This window comes from Nuphar pumila, chromosome 5 (assembly GCF_984573655.1).
Source record: "Nuphar pumila chromosome 5, dmNupPumi1.hap1.1, whole genome shotgun sequence".
NCBI classification, from domain to species: Eukaryota; Viridiplantae; Streptophyta; class Magnoliopsida; order Nymphaeales; family Nymphaeaceae; genus Nuphar; species Nuphar pumila.
Genome location: NC_143253.1, coordinates 93154200 through 93159611, shown reverse-complemented (window position 1 = coordinate 93159611; position 5412 = coordinate 93154200).

The window sequence follows — 5412 nt, the reverse complement described above, 5'->3', positions numbered from 1 at the left end:
CAAATTTTTTATTTTCTCAAGTTATGACGCTAAAATAATACACCCACAAAACTCATCAATAAAATCACATCAGAGGTTGCGATATTCTAAAAAAGATTGCAAAATTCTAAAAAAATAAAATTTTGAACAACACATAAAGTATTGCAAAAATCCAAAATATTTGTGAAAGTCCTATATTACAAAATTGCGATGAGTATCACACAATGTTACAAAAATACCTTTAAGTGTTTCAAAAATGCCTTTAAGTATTGCGAAAGTTTATAATTTGTGAAATTCCAAAAGAGTATTGCATGATATATTGTGAAATTATGAAAAATTTGTGAAAGTCTAATATTGTAAAATTCCTTATTCGAATCGCACCGGTATTGCGAAATTCCTTTTTCTTGTGATTTTTTTGGCCCATATAAATGTACATTTATTTTCTTTTTCTTTTTCTCATTTGTATCTGGAAAGAGTGGTAACCCCAATCCTCCTCCCTCCAGAACCCCAACCCTTTTGGTGATTCTTGTGAAAGTTGTTCCCTCCACCTCATGCAAGGTTGAAGTATCTTTCTCCTACACTTCTTTTGTTATCTATTAAGGTGAGTTTCAAGCAATGTATATGTTATTTTGTTAATTTTTCTTTTCTTTTTACAATTTAGTTTCCTCTTTTTTTTGTTTGGTTGTTGATGTGAACTTATTATATATATATTTTGTTGTTCTGGATGTTACCCTATGTAAACATGTAATATTTGTCATTAGATTTACCATTTAGGGTTTACAATCTTTAAGGATTTCAGTATATAGTTACTTATGTTTGTTTGTTGCTTGTCAATATTTTATGATTTTGTCATTATTTATCTATATTTGATTGGGCTAGGTTTGACTATGAACAAGCATTGAATAAGGGTTGTGAGGGTGTTGTGGTTTATTATGGATTATTGGTTTTCAGAGTTGTTAACTGAGTGATACATTGTGTAGTTTATGTAGATAGTTATGATGGTTGTTGAAATGATATTTGTAAATTACTTTAGCATTAAGCAACTCCTTTAGACAACTATAATGGTCTGTAAAAACAACAACTATAAAGAATTTATAGCATCAATGTATCATAAAACCAGATATATGAAAGAGTTAATGGTCATTTGGAATAAGTGCACTCTAAAATTAGACAGTGAAGATATATAGATACATCTCTTGGATGATGATGATGTATAGTCAATGTTATATAAGGGCAACATTTACATAGTTGCTAGTAAAGCTACATGAATTGACAATGTTTGTGAAGTTAAACAAGAAGTTAGAGGATGCATAGTTAAACATCAAGTGGCAATCCAAAGTGATATACAAGATGTTTATGTACAAGAATAAAATGATAAAAATCTTTTAGATATTGTGCATATATCTCAATATAGCGTAGTGCTTTAATTTCTTGGATTCTCCCCATACGTGATAAACCTTAATCTCACCTATTGAGAGGCTTTGTCTAATATTGATGAAACTTTACAATAAAAGGACTAAGGGGAGAAAATAAATGGCATTATGGTGCCTGAGGTAATTACAAAGTTTGAAGAGCGTTATATAGAAGCACAAAACTATGCGTGCAAGTAGTGCATTGTCTCCACCATTGTTAATAAAACCGTGACCGAAAGCATGACTACAATGTTGATCTTAAGAGTATAAAATGCTTTTGTTAAGAGTGGCAGGTTAGCGAGATTCTTTACGATTATACCATCGCATGTATTTTGTATGAGGGCAATCTTCTAGATGATTACTGCGATAACTTTTATACAGTTGAATCGTATCGAGCATTATATGATATTTATCCATTTTATCTGATGGTTGATTATAACACCTCAAAATTTATATCTCGAAAATCATGTAATATTTTTTAAATGGTTTTAGAAATTATAGCAGAAATTCGAATGAGATAAAAGCTTTAGCGTATTACAAATCTATCATATCCTTTTTAAATAAACTTCAAATTTAAATTTGAACATTCACAAATAAATAAATGTCTATTACAAACTTTGAATTAAACAATATTAGAGTTATTCAAATTAAATAATATCAGTCTTCGAGCATTTGTGAATGCTCGCAATCCAAAATACAATCCAAAAAGGTAAAAGATTTGGCTTAGTTTCGACCACAACCTCCCACCATCGCGTAGTCCTTTATTCGCTACCTGAAAAACATTTAATAATAATAGGGTCAGACTAATATGTCTTTAGTAGGGAAGTGTTATTCAATACACACAAATTAAAACATGCATGCAAAAGATTATTCCAATACTCATACGTCCAAACATCAATTAACACACTAAGGATACATACATACAATGCTTTACAGGACTTCCAATCATTCATTTACTTAACTCTATCAATCAAAAGCAATCACTTAACCATAAGCATTTAAATATGCATGAGCAGTTTAAAATGCATGCACTTACCATTGTAGAGTTTGAAATATAGCATGAGTGACTTTTTATCTTTAATTAGATTTTTGTTTAAAATGATGCATATCATGCCTAACTAAATGCACAATCACTTAAGGTTTCAGTTCTTAGCCTTGTGGGTACTAACACAGGCTTAAACCTTGATCAGGGTCATGGCAAGGGACTGTTTTCATATAATTGTGGCTTTGGCCTCGCAGGACATCTTTCACCAGTTCTACAAGTGAGGGACGAGCGTATCGAAAGAGCGCTCCTAACACCGTTATTCCAATGCATCAATTTTTTACTCATGAGTTTTTATCCTCTACGTTGCAGTATAATATAGAGGGTTCTTTTATCTTCGTGGTTGGGGAGGAGCAACTTTTCATGCTCAAAATAGTGTTCATGAAGCCAAAAGTACCACTTGCCCTCTCCTTGGAAGCATCATATTTTAGTGCCACATAGTTATGCTTTTTAAATTCATTAATTTTATGCAACACATATATGAATCTAATTTAAGGATTTGGCCTCTTTCGAGCCCATGGATGCACATTCTTAAAACTGTATACTTCTCATATCATTGCATAATGTTTTTCTTTCATTTTTTGCTTAAGCATACATTCATCATTAGGCAATGATCATAACAATTAAATGCATCTAATCATTCACATTATCATGCATATGTCATTCATTTTAATTTTAGTATTCATAAATAATTAAACCATTCGTATTCGATCACAAATCAAACTCTTTTCATCCACTTTATTATCAAATGACACAAAGGCCAATTAGTGCATGAGCACTTCATTCAATTTATGTCTCATATTGGTCATTCAATCCTGCATAAAACTTATCTTAATAGTTCATACGCAACATTATATAATTCGCAAAACAATACTCGAAAGCCTTAGAGACATCGCAAGTATTTGCTAACCGAGCCTTTGACCTGTTCAGAACCCGTCAAACTTCAATTTTGTCCGACTGTTATAATTATCATAGATTCTGCATACATAGCTGAAAATTTGACATGTCGCAAAAAATTCTGTCAACCTTCCTATGCCACAAACCGTTCATCAAAATTCTTTTGTATGAGGGAGATATGACCGGTTTAGTGCACGCCTATATTTTTTTATTCTGACTATCATAGTTCAGTGCTCAGTTCGAAAACAAAGCTCAAAATTTTATAGCTTGTATGAAATTATGTTAACTTTTCAATGCAATAAATTGTACATAAAAACTTCTTCGAACGTAAGGGATAAGAAAAATTTATCAGTCGGATGTTATGCCAAAAATACGTAATAACGGGTAATATGCATTGGAGTGAGTAGAAATAGGCCACCCGAATTCATATTTCCAAAATTTTTCAACAAACCACTCAATATCATATCAAAACCCCAATATATGATTTTTACATATTTCATCATAGACAAATTCTATTTTCGGAGTTGTTAGGCGGAAAAATCGATCTGTCTTCCCGAATAGTGTTTCCTCAGAAATATTTTTGGTGTTTTTTCAATTTCAAGCATAGAGGTATAATTTTTTTTCGTGAAAAAAATAACAAAATCTTAACTAACAACATATAACATGCATGAGAACATTATATCAAGAAATCTAATTAAAATTTTCTCAAGAAACAACATATATTACCCTATTGTATCTCAAAAACAATCTTTATTTCTTAAAAACTCATAACACCCAACATACATTAATATTTTGTTTTTGTTTTAAGTAAAACATTTCTTCTAGGGATTGAACTGATTTTCCTCTAGGAAAATCAGATCAAACCCCTCTTCATGAACCCAATTCAAGATTTATGAAGACTACTTATTAAAACAAATCTAATACTTTGAATTTGAGCTAATCAACTAAGCTTGATTTGCCCGTATTCAAACCCAATAGTTATTATATATATATATATATATATATATATATATATATATATATATATATATATATATATATATATATATATATATATATATTTTGTACGGTTTAAAGCATGGTTTTATTCACACATATATGTGTGTGTACAACTCTGATTCAGAGTGTATGCATGCATATTGGCACTGAAATCCAATTTTTAAATAGGTTTCCAGAAAACTAATTTTTGCATAAACTAATTTTTTAGAGAGGTTTTCTATAGAAGACCCTCTCTATTCTAATTTTGATGAACCCAACACCAAATCTTCACATGGGAGGTTCGGTATAGGCTTCACCTAATTAGAAATCGGAATAAACTAGTGCCTATGAGTTCTGATCTATGTGTAGAGAATACAACCCCCCCACCTTTTTCGCAAAAACACTTCTCTTAGCCGAAAAATGAAATCTTCCTAAGCAAACCGGCCTGTTTACTTCGTGTGGTGGTTGCGGCTATATATATATATATATATATATATATATATATATATATATATATATATATATATATATATATATATATATATATATATATATATATATATATATATATATATATACAGACAAAAGTGATAGTTGTCAAACCACTTTCTGGCTAGATGCAAATGAATATGCGCTAATGTGATGGATTCTCAACGTGCGTCCTATGTAGCAAAAAAAATGCTTGCAATTAGCGGCACACGTTGCATCTACGTAACTCGAACCAGCGTGCATACTCTCTCTCTCTCTCTCTCTCGCTATATATATATATATATATATAGCTGCCTACCACAAACTTGGCTAGACAACATTGGATTCATCGCGTGCGCTATGAAATTCCACTAGAGGGGGGGTGAATAGTGAAATATGAATATGATCGATAAAATAAAGATAATTAAGCAATAAGGCACAACACATAAAACACAGAAGTTATACTGGTTCGGTCAGTATCCAGACCTACATCCAGTCCCCAAGCAAACCACTTGAGATTTCCACTATAACATCCGAGTCACCGGATAAATAGTACAACACCCTCTTCCCAAGAGGTCTTCTTCTCTCAACAGAGAAGGGGCACACCCTCTTCCCAAGAGGTCTTCTTCTCTCAAC